General features: G+C 44.1%; 1 protein-coding gene across 9 annotated transcripts in view; it reads right to left on the bottom strand.

Annotated features, from left to right (window-relative positions):
• The window catches only part of LOC8073620, a 42,687-nt gene that overhangs the window by 3,180 nt on the left and 23,197 nt on the right, over positions 1-16,310 (bottom strand). For 4 of the 9 annotated variants that reach the window (XR_002452989.1, XR_002452990.1, XR_002452994.1 and 1 more), the window contains one exon: positions 12,983-13,399. The exons of 1 other annotated variant lie outside the window; for it this stretch is intronic. The gene's annotated coding sequence lies outside the window, so the exon portion shown is untranslated. Of the gene's footprint in view, positions 1-10,590; positions 10,700-12,519; positions 13,400-16,310 lie in introns of those variants that run through there. 4 more of the 9 variants (XR_002452988.1, XR_002452991.1, XR_002452992.1 and 1 more) reach the window with 4 other exon arrangements.

Here is a 16,310-nt window from a genome sequence, read left to right as displayed (position 1 = left end):
AGGGGAGCTATGGCGTCATACGGCGGCGGAGTGGCCCTCCATTCTTTGCGCTGTAGCCTGTCGTAGTCGTCGTATGGGCATGTGGGGTCACTGTGGCTTCTATACTAAGCCATGCCTGCCCTGTGGACCAGACATCGTACGTACATGTAGTGGCCGTGCCGACCCCAGTTCACTATCCGGCGTGGACTCCCAAGACTCGTTCTCCTGCGGACCGTGCCCTGGAGCCTAGCGGGTTCACGGCTATAGGAGTGTGTATTGACCTCTGAGTCATCGCCTTTGGTCTCGACCGTACGCACAGTGACGGGAGCAGGTAGCACAGTGGCAGGAGTGGATAGCACAGTGCTCGTCATGCCCTGCCCTTCGCAGCGTGAGCGTGGGCATGGGGATTTGACCCGCGTCCCATCCTACCATACTACAGTTCGACGGCAGATGACGTCATAGAAGGTCTCGAGCGTACCAATTGGGAAAGGGGGCGTCCAAGCCCTGGGCCGGGTGAGGCGAAAATCGCCTAGCATCCCCCGAGGCTTTTGAAGTTAGGCCTCGGGCGAGGCGGAGATTGCTCGGTCCCGTCTGAGGCCTTAAGGTTGGGTCTCATGCGAGGCGGAGATTGCTCGATCTCGTCTGAGGCCTTACGGTTGGGTCTCGAGCGAGTCAGAACGAGTAGTCCAGTCTCGGCTCCACCGAGGCCTGGTGGTCCGGTCTCGCAAGCAGGGAGTGACTGTTTGGCCTGGCAGGTCATTTTAGTTAACATGTATTGGATGTTCTTGGTATCTCTTAGTCTACAGTAATTTCACATGTATATATATTTTTGTATTTTTTTGCTCCAAAATGGTGGAAATACACAACTTTCATTTTCCCTTTTAACTTTTATTACTATCAGTTGATGCTTATCTCTTTCTGAACTGAGAGATTCATAGTGGCACCACTAGTAGAAGATATAAAGTTGAGTGTGCTCACACACTAACATGTTATCAGTGAGGATCTTACTTCAGATAATCGAGTAACTTTGCATGGAATGTATCTGAGAATGAGAATATTTTAGTTATTTTCTTGCATTGTAGACTTGTTTTCTTCTATGACTTGTTTAGCTGATTTCCAATTTTTTTTGTATCTTGTTACACACACACACACAGATATATATATATATATATATATATATATATATGATCTTTGTTGAAGGGAATCCTTCGGTCATTTTGGGAAACTCAATAAACCAAACTGGATGGGCTCAACACAACAAAGACTGAGAGAATTTAGATAGATAGTAAACACATAATCTATTTTATAAATGCAAAGCATTTCAAACATAAAGATTCTATAAATATATCAAATGGAAGCGAATTTTAAATTTTATGGGTATTGAAAGGGCACTAAATCTTATTTTATTCAGTCTCATAGTCTTCTAAGTATATAATGAGATTGAAGAATTGTCGACCCAACTGTCGGACTATGATGTTTTCAATATTTTGTCTTTTTAATTTTATATGAAACCAAAAATGCATTGTCTTCTGTATTTTATTCGGTCTCTTTCATTTCAGTCTCATTGTCTCTAATTTGTTTGGGGACAATATTTCACTGTCTCTAATTTTATTTTTCATGTGAGGCTGAAAATGCATTGTCATCTATATTTATTAGTTCAGTCAATTTACTTTACAATCACATTGTCTTCTATTCAACACTACCCCACTCCCAGTCCCAATCCCAATCCCACTCCCTTTCCCACCACTCCCATGATTTCCACCAGATCTGGTTTCTCCTCGCCATGCACGCCACCATCCTCCACCCCCATTGTGGCAGCATCGACGGTTCGGCAGTGGCCATCGCCAGGCTTGTCGCACAGAATCAAGATGCCATGCCTGGGCAGCAAGAGTCATGAGACCACGATGATCACCACTTCGGTAATAATAATGGGATCTCCATTTGGCACATTCCTCCTGTCGACGATGATCCCGGCAGCGGTGAGCTCTGGCTCTCCCTCTAGGCCCGGCACCTCGGAGAAACCTGGAAGGACGGCCACAGCCATGGTTAGGGGTGGTGAAGAGGCGCACCATTTTGGTGCACTCCATAGTAGAAAAGCAAGATCCACTTGGCGTCATAGTACTCAAATGGCATCAGCTCGATCTAGATCGTGGCACCGCCTGTGCACACATTCACAAAGTAGCGGCAACAGGGCACCGTTGGGTCTGCAGGAGCCTCGTCATTGCAGTCCACTTGGTTGGGAATCCTCACCAAGTTCCTGGGAAAGGAGGACAATTCCCAGATTCGACGATTAGCGGTCGAGCATCTCCATGGCTTGCAGACCGCTCTCAGAATTAACTTTCACAAGAGCGAACTGTTTTGTTTTGGGAAGGCAAGGGAACACGAGGAATACTACACACAACTCTTTGGGTGTGATGTAGGTAGGCTCCCATTTCATTACCTAGGCTTACCAATGTCCTCGCGAAAATTGAGTAATAAGGAGAGGGAAGAAATTAAAAATAGAATTGAGAAGCGTCTCACTGGATGAAAAGGAAAGATGTTGTCTTCCGGTGGCAGACTAGTACTGATTAATTCAGTTCTATCCAGCTTACCGATGTTCATGTTGTCTTTCTTTGAGATCCCACGTGGGATGTTAGAAAAAAATAGACTGCTACGGATCACGCTTCTATTGGCAAAATGATCAACATAAAAGAAAATATAGATTGCTCAAATGGGAGGTGCTTTGCCAACCAAAACTGCAGGGAGGGCTTGGTATACAGAACTTAGACATTAAGAATAAATGTTTGTTGAGTAAATGGCTTTTTAAATTGCTAAATGAAGAGGGTATGTGGCAAGAATTGGTGAGAAATAAATATTATAAAACAAACGGTTAGGGGCCTGTGTTAAAAAGGCATCTGATTCTCACTTTTGGAAAGGATTGATGAATGTTAAAGAGGCCTTTATGAGTCTAGGGTCTTTGAATGTGGGAGATGGCTCGCAAGTTCGTTTTTGGGAAGACAAATGGCTTGGAAACCAACCACTTAAAGATAGGTTCCTGGCTCTCTTTAATCTAGTAACAAGGAAGCAGGATACTGTGTCTAAAATGCTCAGTTCGGTCCCGCTAAATATTTCTTTTCGTAGAAACTTAGTAGGGAGGAATATGAGGGATTCACATAGAATTGTTAAATCTTTACTAGAGGTGAATCTCCAGGATGGTAGAGATACCTTCAGTTGGTCGCTACATTCATCAGGGAGATTTTCAGTAAAATCTATGTCTGCTGCTCTAATTAATAATGGTGCTAGAGTGTCACAGGATATTTGGCGCGTAAAGATACCTACAAAAATTAAAATATTTTTGTGGTACCTAAAACTAGGTGTAACCTTAACTAAAGATAACCTAGCTACGCGAAATTGGGAGGGAGATAAAAGGTGTACCTTTTGCTACTTACCAGAATCTATCCAACACCTTTTTCTAGATTGTTACTATGCAAAATTCTTGTGGCGTGTGGTTCATTTACTTTTTGGTATTCCACCTCCTTATACTATTGATGATTTATTTAATCGATGGTTAAAAGTGGGAAGTGGTAATCAAAATACATTGATGTTAAAAGCAGCAGCTGCCCTTTGTTGATTAATCTGGCTCACGAGAAATGAAGTGGTATTTGACAAATGTAGACCAAAAACTTTTTTGCAGGTACTATTCAGGAGAACACATTGGCTACGCCAGTGGGCAAAGCTACAAAGGTGTGAAGATCTGAAGAATCAGCTGATCCTAGTCTGTCAACACATCGAAGTTGCTGCTCTCCGCTTCTTTGGTTCTAATGGACGGTCTACAGCTAGTAGAATTGGTCTACTTTAGTCTTTCTGTTTTTTCGTGGTTGTTAGAACATGGTTAATTTTTGAACAATTTGAGCGTGGTGTGTGTAATAAGAGGCCTGATTCTACTTCGGTAGATGAACCCTGATTTTATATCCATTATCTAAAAAAAGGCAGAGGTACTCTGTCGCATTGATGGCGAGCAGCTTCTCACCGATCTCCCTGACGTACAGCGTCCTATACTAGAATCGCCCAGTTCCTCTCCTAGGGCTCCAACCTGATGTGGCATCATGTAGAAACAGAAATGTGGCACAAAAAATTGACAGAAATTGAGAGATCAAACCAGAAATCACATGTACATAGGAGGTGTCTGCGAGACTCGTGCAGACCCACAATGCACGTCATCAACGCTGGTGCCAGGGATAGGGAGGACTTTGATTTTAAATACCAGGACATGGGATGGTACATTGTTGTCGAATTTTTGTTTAAAATGTTTTCGTTAGTTGCTTCGAGATGAAAGAAGTTTACTTCTTTTCGTTGTTTAATTGGTTGTCCCTTCGGTGCATTTGTTAATTATTTTTGTTGTTTAGTTGGTTCTCCCATTGGGGCTACAGATGAAAGAAATTCTGTTCTCTTTGTACTAGTACAGATCCCTCAATCTGGCAGAAAATTTCAGAATCTTTTAAGCATTACTAGCGGAGTGTTGAACTAACACAAGCACATGAAAATGGGATGTTTATCAAGTGTATGCATATGGAAGATAATCCACCGAAGACACAGCAAAAATATGTACACAGTGGTGCAAACATGCTTGTTCTGCTAGTGACAGAGGATGGAATAAAATTAAGGTATGGTGAAGCTGATCATATCGTCAGCATCATGCAGTGTACCGTCACTACTAAAACCTATTTGGATTGCTAAAATGAAACAACCAGTCCTAGTAAATTTATTGAGAAAATATTTTGTACGAAAATTACTATCATTTTCATGCGTACAACAGTAGTCAGTTATCTACTTATATATTCAACAATAATACACCATCATCCAAATTGCCCCCTCGTTGTTTATTCAAAAGAGCTATGAGTGTGTTGGATTGCCTGGACCAGACTAGCTGCATCAGTGCTAGATGCCCTTGACTGTGGTTGGCTGCCTCCGGCAAGCACCAGATTTAGACCTAGGAGGAGGGTCCGGCGACGTCCTCCTCTCCATGGCCAAACACATTTGTAATAGAAGTAACGCAAATACCATGATCAACACTATTAGGACACTCAAAACCTTGGGGTTGGCTGCTGACTTTCATTATTTGCACGTTGCTTCCTTTGATTATTGCTTTGGTGACCTAATTTGATCTGGCTCCTCATGACGAATCTTTCCTCTAATAATATTAGGCTTTATAATTATATTACGCTTCATAACTGTCAGATTGCCACCAGCAGCAAGGGGTCAAACAATAGTTTTTCTATCTCCTCTGCGATCAACCAGTTCTAGACCATGAATTGCTCTCACTACGCCCTAGTTTTGTACCAACTCCCTTCTATTTGCTCGCGGCTTGGCAGGTGGAAAGTCAGGGTTGGTGGTGGAATCCTCTTCTTCACCAACTCTTCCATATATCAGTGTGACATTCATTTCCAGCACCTCAACCTTGCAGACAGGGCACTCAGAGAAGGGTGACTGTGCATGGAGCCACTGGAGCAAGCATGGCCAGTAGAAGAGGTGGCCACAAGGTGTAACCACAGGCTGTTTAGCCGGTTCAGAACACATATTACACTCAAAGGTAGAGTTGCAGTCACAGAAGCCATCCTTCTTAGCAGAAGAACTTCCACACACCTTGTTGTCATCGCCATTCGTATTTTGCCGGACCAGACTATCCACATCTCTGCTAGATGCCCCTTGTTTGTGGTCATCTGCCTCCAGCGAACTCCTCCTCTACATGGCCATGGGCGTGTCCATGGCATCAGTACCTTGCTGATCTGTGCCTAGTCCCGCTGGCTTTGGGCATCATCAAACATAGGACTAGAAGGTGGGTCCAGTGACAGCACGGCCATGGTAGGGGTGGGCACATCCACGGCATCGGGACCTTCCTCCTCTATGTCTGGTCGCGGCTTCTTGCTTCGGCTTGGGCAGTGGTAAACGATGCGGAAACACTCTGGGGAGAATTCATCAAAGGTGTCGGAGTAGGAGTCCATGGCAGGCAGCGCATCTAGCGAGTGCGAGAGCGAGAGAGAAATGGATCATATATCAGTGGGCAACCGGGAGAGAGAAGATGCAATCCCTAGAATACACACAAACATTTGTGAAACATGTAACGCATCTCCCAAGATCAGGACATTCAAAACACACACACACACACACCCACTCATTTTCTTCTATTGAACATTGTCGCTCTCCCACTCCTAGTCCCACTGCCACTCCCATTCCCTTTCCAACCACTCCCATTCCCACCAGATCTGGTTTCTCCTCTTGATGCATTGCCTAGGCCAAGAGAGTCGCGAGACCACAACGAGCACCACGTTGGGGACAATAATGGGATCTCCATCTGGCACATTCCTCCTGTCGGTGAGGATCCCAGTAGTGGTGAGCTCTGGCACTCCCTCTAGGCCTAGCAACCTAGAGAAACCTACAAGGATGATCATGGCAATGGTTAGGGGGTCCAAGAGGCACATCATTTCTATGTGCTCACAGTAGAAAAGCTTGAGCCCCTCAGCGTTGGCAAGGAAATCTCCGTACTCCTCAAAGACGTTTGCTGGATCCAGAGCATGGCACCATGCGCACGTTCACAAAGTGGCAGCAATGGGGCGCCACCAGTTCTGCAGATGCCTCGTCATCGTTGTCCTTGTGGTTGTGAAGCATCACCCAGCTCCTGGGAAGGAAACAAGGTTCCTAGGTTGGACGATTAGCGGTGGAGCTTCTCCAAGGCTGTACACTCCTCTCAAGAGGATGTACTCCGTCGCATCGATGGCGAACAACTTCTCACCGATCTCCCTGACAGTTTCCTATACTAGATTCGCCCAGTTCATGGGTTATCCTCCAAAAGCCTTACGCACAGGATTTGGTGCAGAAGGCATTGCAACAATTGATGCAAGCGGTTACGGTGTTTTTCTCTAGGGCACATGGGTGGCGATCTAGTCTTAGAATTGATTGTCATTAGAGTGTGAGGTTTCTTTCTCTTAGGCTTTGTGTTTAGGCAGAAGCCGGAAGTGAATTCACTTTTATTGTATCAACTCAATGTAAAGACTGTGAATTAATAAAATACTTCCTTTATTAAAAAAAGTTCCTCTGCTCTGGCTCAAAAGCAGATGTGGCATCGTTGAAAAATAGAAATTCGTCACATAAAATCGAGACAAACGTAGAGATCGAACCAGAAATCACATGTACAAATAGGTGTTTGGGATACTCTAGACCCACCATGGACGTCGTCAACGCTAGCATCAGGGGAAGGAGGACTGGCACAGGGTTGCCTGCTGCAGGATCATCAACGACAGCGACTTGGTGAAGTTGGTTTGCAAGGAAAGCCATGACGCCACTGCTTGGAATTGGATGAGTGAGTAGGTGGACGATGAAGGGAGCTAGATGGCCCTATAGTAACTATGAAGAGATATGAAAATAATTGGATCCCACACCACTATGCCCATTGCCTTGGGGTTGGCTGCTCATTTTCATTTTTTGCACGCTATTTCCTTTGGTTGTTACTTTGGTGACCTTATTCGATCTGGCTCCTCATGACGAATCTTTCCTCTAATAATATTAGGCTGGATAAATGCATTAGGTTTATAACTGTCGGATTGCCAACAGCAGCAAGGGTGCAAACAATAATTTTTCTATCTCCTTGGAGATCAATTGGGTCTGCAACATGAATGGAACATTTTTTCGATCTCATTATCTTATACTGCCTCCATCCCAAATTATAAGGCATTCTAAGAATCTTGAAGAGTCAAAGCATCTTAAGTTGGACCAAAATTATAGAAAAAAATATAAAGATTTGTGACATCAGATAGATAATTCTATGAAAATATAATTAATGAAGAACCTAATGATACTTAGTTAATATCATAAATTTTATTATCTTATCATATAAATTTGGTCAAATTAAAAATGCTTTAAGTCTTCAAGATTCTTGGAATGTCTTATAATTTGGGATGGAGGGAGTATTGAACACTGTCGCTCTCCCACTCCTAGTCCCACACTCCCACTGCCATTCCCTTTCCCACCACTACCATTCCCAGCAGAACTGGTTTCTCCTCTTGATGCACGCAACCGTCCTTCACCGCACAATGCCAGCATCGATGGTTCCTACTCACCATCACCAGGCTTGGCGCATAGAATTACGGTGTTATGCCTAGGCAAGGAGAGTCACGAGACCACCACAAGCACCACGTTGGGGACAATAATGGGATCTCTATCGTGCACATTCCTCCAGTCGACAATGATCCAGGTGGTAGTGAGCTCTAGCGTGGCACTTCCTGTATGCCTGGCACCCCAAAGAAACCTAAGAGCACGGTCATGGCAATCGTAACAGGGTTGAAGGGGCGCATCGTTGCAGTGCACTCAAAGTAGAAAGGCTTGTGCCCCTTAGCGTTGGCAAGGAAATTGCAATACACTTCAAGTGACATTTGATTGGTCCAGAGCATGGCACTTGTGCACACATTCACAAAGTGGCGGCAACGAGGCGCCACCAGTTCTTCAAGCACCTCTTATCATCAACTTCCTCGGGGTTGTGAAGCATCACCCGGTTCTTGGGAAAGAAACAAGGTTCCCAGGTTGGACGATTGGCGGTGGAGCTTCACCAAATGCTCTTAAACTGCTCTGTCGCATTGATGGCAAGCAGCTTCTCACTGATCTCCCTAACAGTTTCCTATATTAGATTTGCCTAGTTCCTCTGCTCCGGTTCAAAACTGAAGTGGAAACGTGCAAAAACAGAAATTCATCACATAAAATCAACAGAAATGCAAAGATCAAACCAGAAATCACATGTACGAAGAGGTGCCTGGGAGACTCGTGCAGACCCACCACTAGTATAGGATTTCTTTTGCGTGGCGTTAGAGTATTTTTATTGGAGGCGGTCACACTTTTTTCCACATCCTTTGTTCCTAGGCAAGCGAGCCACAACCGACCCCTAAATAGCCTGCCTCAGTTAAATGTTAATGCAGACGGGCACATTAAAAACCCCACCTCTATTAATCTATATTAATAGAGGTGGTCGTCTTAATAAGGTGTCTGCCTTCATAAATCAATTTTTGGAGACTGGCACACTACTCCCTCCTCAGAAAAAGGCGGCGTGTCTCCCTTTCCATTGAGTGTCACGTCATGTGTGGCCCCGCTCCCCTTCCACCGAGGTGCGCACACGGCCAAGGGAGGAAGGCCTCCCCCTCCCGCCGGTGGCAGTCCCTCCCTTCAGTGGCTCTCTCTCCCTCCCTCTGAGATCTAGTGTCGCAGGTGATTCACCCTCACTCAACTCCGGGGTCCAATGGCAACAGGGCAGCTCTCGCTTGAGAAGGCCAATGTCTGCCTTCATCCTCTCTCTCCCTTCTCTCAGATCTAGGGCCACCCTTCACCTCACCTTCACTATCGCAGATCCATGGCAACAGCGACGAACGAGCGGCCTGCTCCCTCTCCTAGTCTCCCCCATGGAGCGATGGCAGTGGATTGGGTCGATGGGGTGGTAGATCAAGGCACAGGCGACCCGATCCGACAAGCAGATGGTCAGATCTGGCAAGCGGCTTCTGGATCCGGCTAGCGGGCATGGCAGTGGCGTAGATCCGACGTGCAAGCACACCGCGGTGTAGATCCGGTCAACAGTGCCTGGATGGACCCGATGGAGCTGGGCTTGATGGGCTTTCTTCTTTTTTGTTTTCTCTAATCGATTAACCAAGGCAAGCATTTTTTCCCGCCTCTATAGTTTGTGCATTAACGGAGGCCTTTCGTTGGAGGAAGTTGGGATTGCCCGCCTCCAAAAATCTAAAACATTCGCCTCCATGAAACTTTTTCTAGTAGTACAACATGGACGTCGCCACCACTAGCATCGGAGGAAGGGAGGACTAGCACAAGGTCACCAACACTTGTGAAGTTGGTTTGCAAGGAAAGCCATGACGATGCTGCTAGGGTTTGGATGACTGAGTAGGTGGACGATGAAGGGAGGTGGATTGACCTATAGTAACTATGTAGAGATATGAAAAGAGCTGGATCCCACATGACTATGCCCTATATTGTTCCAATTTTATGGATCATCCTAGTTCTATCTTCGTTTCAAGGCTTAGGGAGGGGGGCATGATTTTCTATTAGTTTTTTTGGAACAATCCAGGCTGACTTTCTGTTCAAATCTAGTTGAAAAACTATGGACAATTCTTCAATGGCTTCATCTAGTAGAAACTGAAGTACAACTATAAGCAAAGCTAGCACACTGTAGAGGGCTGCTTGTTATAGCATCATCAGTGACATACATCGACTTGGTGAAGTTGGTTTGCATGGAAAGCGAGGATGGTATTACTAGGGTTTAGATGGGAGTAGGTGGATGAGGAAGGGAGCTGGATTGCCCAAGATATAGGATGAGTGGACGATGCAGGCGCTGTGGGAATATGTATGATACACATTGTCATATGTAATGAAATAATACAAAACTATTTAAGTTTTAAATCAAGAATTCTATTTGTAAGAAAAACATGAATGAAAGTGATGCGTAAAGTATTGTACAACCCATGCATGTAAACAAAATGAATGATTGTAACCCCCTCTACCCCACCTTTTATCTGAATCCAACTTTGATGAGCCACACACATAATTTATCTCCTTGTTCTGAACTGTGGCTGCTGGAAACCTTACCTTGCTTCAACACGCTTCTGCTAGTCGCCCCAAGTTTGACCACTCTAGCCATCACTTCCCTAACATGATTACCTCCATGCTCTGCCCAGTGCAATCCCCAGCCATCCTTCTGAAAACATAAGTATCAAGAAAAGGTCACGCAAAATGCCCTAGTGATAAGGTCAAACACTTGTGACATTTAGAGAATCTAGCTTAGGTCTGCTTAGATCAAGAAAACAACCAAAAATCAGGCCCTAAAGCATGGTTGGTGATGGCGATAAACTTTTGTGTAGATTGATTATTCCCAATAGAAGCAAAATAGAAAGTATTTCAATAAAATTGTTCTAGTTGATGCCCTGAACTTGATAGAAGATGGGACATGCATGTGAGCAATTGGAAAGTCTAGTTGATGCATCTTGGATGAATGAGTCCTCACCTATGGTTTTCCCTGTGGATTGAAATTCCACCTCGATCCTTGCAGATCTATTTCTTCCAATAGAAAAGATATTGGGAGTAGAGGAAGAAAATGGGGAATGGGGAATATGTGTGAATATTCTATTGAAGGAGGGGGTGCACCGTTGACATTTGTGGGCTCTTGTTGGGCTTGTATTGGAGAAGGATGATCAGCAAATTGTTGAAGAGTATATTTTAATTAAAACCTTGATGTGTGTACAGTTATATAGTTTGGGGTCTCACATCAATGTAGGAACCTCAATAATTTAGTTTAGTGTAATGTCCATGAATCCATATCATGATATGCATGCAATATATCTCCTTCACAAAATAAGTTAGGCAGCACTACAGAGTGTATGTATGCTTTCCACCTAGTAAAAGCAGCGTTGCAGTTAATTGTTTTTTCATATTCATGGTTCCTTTACTATTGTTTATTACTGTAATTGTTCAACTGTTTTTTGTTTTTTCTCATATCGCCGGGTACCATTGCTTGAATTGTTTTCCAAGCACTAGGCCCACATGTTGATAGATGATTATCTACACCCATAGTTGGGCCCCTTGAGGCCCAGGGCCCACACTCCACAGTAGTGGGACAAGAGGTACATGTCGTACATACGGCCTGTCGGTATTCTCAAACTAGCCTAGGTTCTCAATGATGGCCTACCTGACATGAATGGGCCTATTATCACCACTGCTATTGATAGATTGTGTCTAGAGACCCACAACTTCCACCTCTCCTATGGTGAGATGACTATCATGCTCTAGGACATGCTCTTCTCTTTGGGGCTTCCATTGGAGGGGGCCACGATCACAAAGATCTTGGACCATGATGATTGGAAGAACATGGTGGAGCAGGCGGTGGGTATCATGCCCCCAATGTTGCTGACATGGTGATTTCAATGTAGATAACTTAATAAATGTTTGGTAATCACCTTGTTAGGTACACCAGTAAATAAATGGCTAATACTTCCATGTCATTGAAAATTGCAGAGAACACGTTCTGATAGGTTGGATCAAAAGCAACTTCAACGCCTATTCACACAGGAGCCCATAAAGAGATACTAGAGAGGTATATCAGACTGTGGCTATGGCACTTCCTCAATGCTTTGCTGCTACTAGACCAATTCTTTTATTTTTTTGGCCTTTTTTGAAACATATTCACAAATAGACCCTGGAAAACTCCTTTTGACTTATGGACCCTGCACTCAGTGTTGTGACCATTAGCACCGAGCTAACACATCTCCAAGCCATAGGCTTTGGCACCAAGGTCCTAGGCCCGTTTCAGCGTCGCGCTAGCGTGGCGAAGATGTGGCACTAACCTTGGCGCCAACGCTTTGAGCTTGGTGTCGTATACCTTAGTGCTGAGGTCTGCACCATGTGCTTTGGCGCCAAGCTCGGCGCTGAAGGCCTTGGCGCCGAGTGTGTTGGTCCAAAAATAAAGTTTGTAGCACAGGATGTAATCTATAACTTTGATTAAAGGTGAAACACAAGAACTCATACAGACACTAAAGTTCTATTTTGTTGAAGCAGTAATATGAAAAAGGTGCATAATGTTGATAGGAACACTTGGAAACATTTGAAGCAACACATTGGTTTGGTTAGTCCAGCGCTACATGGATAGTACATGGAACAATATATGGCATGTGTGGAACTCTAGATACATGAAGCTAAATAGTCCCACCACTAATCCTAACATTCCTTAGGGAAAATAAACAAAGCACAATTTGCAATGGCATGTGTACCTATAAGCAAAGCCAGCACACTGTAGATGGTTGGCAGTCACAAACATCATCAATGGCAGCAACTTGGTGAAGTTGGGTTGTAAGGAAAGCCATCATAGCGCTGCTGGGGTTTGGATGGGTGAGTAGGTGGACGAGGAAGGCAGCTGGATTGCCCAAGCTGCAGGACAAGTGGACGATGCAGGCGCTGTGGGAATATGTATGATACACATTCTCATATGTAATGAAATAATACTAAAGTATTTAAGTTTAAAATTAAGAAATCTAAATGTAGAAAAGTAGCATGAATGAAAGTGATGCATAAAGTATTGTACAACCCATACCATACATGTAAACAGAATGTATGGTTGTAACCTCATGTACCCCTGCCTTTTCTCCGAATCCAATTCCGGTGAGCCACACACACAATTGCTCTGCTGGTTCTCAACTGTGGCTGCTGGCAACTTTACCATGCTTCCACAAGTTCTGCTAGTCGCCCCACTTCGAATCCAACAGCGATCACTTCTCTGACATGGTGATTACCTCCATGCTCAGCCTAATGCCATCTCCAGCTATCCTTCTAGAAAAATAAGCCTCAAGAGAAGGCCATCCAAAATGCCCTAGTGATAAGGTCAAACACTTGTGACATTCGAAGAGGCCTGCTCACAACAAGAATACAACAAAATAGTGCCCTTAAGCATGGTTGGTGATGGAGATAAACTTTTGTGCAGATTGATTATTGCCATCTGAAACAAAACATAAACTATTTCAATGTGGCGGCACGGCCGGGCACGCGGCCACCCTGCTGGTGCCAGGCCACTGTGGCCGGCCTGCATCCCCCATGCCAATGCCCAGGCCACCTTCCCCATGCATAGAAATGGTGGTGACACTTAAGGCCCCGTTCAGTTCTGCAGGATTCCATGAGGACTTATTCCATTTGATCAATGCTTATATAAATTTGCAAAGCAATTCCAGTAGGATTCATTCTAGGCAAATGATTCCATGCCAAATGAACAAGCCCTAAAGTAACGTCAATCCTAAAGAAATATGCAAATAGTTGGAACATGATGGAAGTTGCCAATCCAATTAGCTAGCTCTGGAGAAGGATGCCAAACCATGAACATAAAGAGGAAGAAACTGAAAGACATACTTCTATGCACTATTTTGAAGTTTGGACTATCGCTATATTGTTGAAATGTTGTCATGGGCATTGGTTAATTGATTATCTATCTTGTGTGTCAAGATATTGCATTTTTGTTAAAAAAACGCACTATTTTTAATCAATATGAACAAAAGATGCATGGTACATTTATCATATTACAACCCAAGAGCAAATCAGGTCATTCCCACAAAAACCTCAGTTTAGTGGATCTGGAGTTGCTATGTAGCCAAACAGTTCCTGGTAGATCCACATTGGATCTCATAACCATGGACGAGCTGATCAAAGGTGAATCCAGGAACTGGATTCACTTTTTCTGGTGTGGTGTTGAATCTCTACCAAACAGGCCCATATTCAAAACTGGGAAGACATAAAAAATGGATACTACATAAACTCCTTTTTTGCAGCATTGGACGCACCAAGACACTAAAGACTTTACGCCTGTATATTTGGAAGGACATCAGGTCAGTTGGGGCAACCCAGACTGGCGCTACAGGTTGTACATCGATCTCCTAGATGTGATCATGCAGCACCTGGTCGGATCATCTCATGTGGCATCGACTTTGGTTCGTTAAATGCAAATAAACTAACTTCTGGAATATATTGGTTGTGTGTGGGGGCTTCAGCACGGGATTTGTTGGAGTAATATGGCTTGAGTGACATGACCGAGCATGACAACAGGCTCTCGAGGTGCTACTTGCCAGTGGTCTTCTTCCACACTGTTGAGGGCCATGTAGAGTGCATATATATGGAATTTGGAATAAGCAGAAACCATGTCCTCCTGTTGAGTTTTCAACTAGCCAAGCTTAGCATAAGTGTGTGAAATTACATCCTTGTTTGTTAAAAACATCTTTGTTTGTTAAATTACAACACTTCTTAATAAGTGTCATTGTTTGACACCATGTAGCTAGGTATGATCAGAGGAGGCTCTATGCTGAGAAGGCCGGATTGGTGCGTCTCTTCAGCTTTAGGAAGACAAGGAGCATAGGGATCAATGAAATTAGGCATCACACAATCAAATTGGTTTGATCGATACCTTGTTTGGTTTCACTCCTCTATGAGGATCTACATCAAGCCACCATACACGGACAAGAATGTTGACGATTCATCTGATGATGATGATGACGTGACAAGGCAAGGGATGCAGCCAAAAAGAGACCCTACACAGAGCTGCATGGTCAACTTCCAGTAGGAAAGCTCCAGCTCAGAGGATGAAGGATGAGACACATCGTGGAGTCAGGACGAGATTGGGTTGTCCCATATACGGGGCACACCACAACGTTTCACTCAGTGACAGGGAGACACAGAGTTGGTACAAGTCCAACCTAAGTAACCTTCTCGGTGCTAATCATATGGTACTGCTTTGCATTAAATTTTACATCTATTTGATTGCAGCATCCAAGCGACACCATACTCGCTAGCACACTCGACAGCGTGGACCTATTTGGATTGCTCAAATGAAAAATGCAGTCTTAATAAATTTATTGAGAAAAAATTTGCTACGGAAATTACTATTATTTCCATGCGTACAACAGTAGTGAGACTTATATATTCAACAGTAATACACCATCATCCAAATTGTCATAGGTTGGACAGAGGGAGTGAATCATCAAAATTGATGTGTGCTTTTTTAGGGAACATATTATGTGTGCTTTTGTAATCTCTTTTTTGAAATTATGTTCCACGCACATAATTAAATGTTGTTGAGGATATATTAGCAAAGATAAATGTATTATGTATCGATGCTAAACTTCGTTACTGTCAGAGCCTTTCTTACTGAAGCTTTAGTTTGGTGAAACAAATGATATTTATACCAAGAAAATAAGAATGGAAATTATTGGAAACTAAGAAGCTGCAACACTTTGTTCTAATGGACGCAGCATAACATGCACCATTTGAGGATTATGCTCCTCTATTGGACGGACTAGGAGTGGACGCAGCGTAACATCACTGCTAGGGATTGGGAGGCCTGTCACTGCACCCTGGTTTTGTATCAACTGCCTTCTTGTGTCTGCCATTTGTAGTTGTTGGCTCAGGGTCTCCCTACTGTTTGCTCACAGCCTAGGTGGCAATCAGAGTTGGTGGTGGAATCCCTTCTTCAAGACCTCTTCCATATAGATCTTAGTGACATTCGCTTCCAGCACCTCACCCTTGCAGAAAGGGCACTCAGAGAAGGGTGGTGTGACCACAGGCTGTTTAGCCTGGTCACGACAAATATTACACTCAAAGCTGTAGCAAAACAGCTTCCACACGTCTTGTTGTCATTGTCATTCGGATTTTGCCGCTTCGCTGCTTGTTCAAAAGAGCTACGAGTGCGTTGGATTGCCTAGACCAGACTATCTACATCTGTCCTAGCTGCCCCTTGTCTGTGGTTTGCTGATCCTGGCGTCACAATGTTGTGCTGCTGGCTA

The sequence above is a fragment of the Sorghum bicolor genome, chromosome 5, assembly GCF_000003195.3.
Source record: "Sorghum bicolor cultivar BTx623 chromosome 5, Sorghum_bicolor_NCBIv3, whole genome shotgun sequence".
Classification (NCBI taxonomy): Eukaryota; Viridiplantae; Streptophyta; class Magnoliopsida; order Poales; family Poaceae; genus Sorghum; species Sorghum bicolor.
Note: the sequence above shows the minus strand (reverse complement) of the source record. Positions and strands in the feature narration are given on the sequence as shown.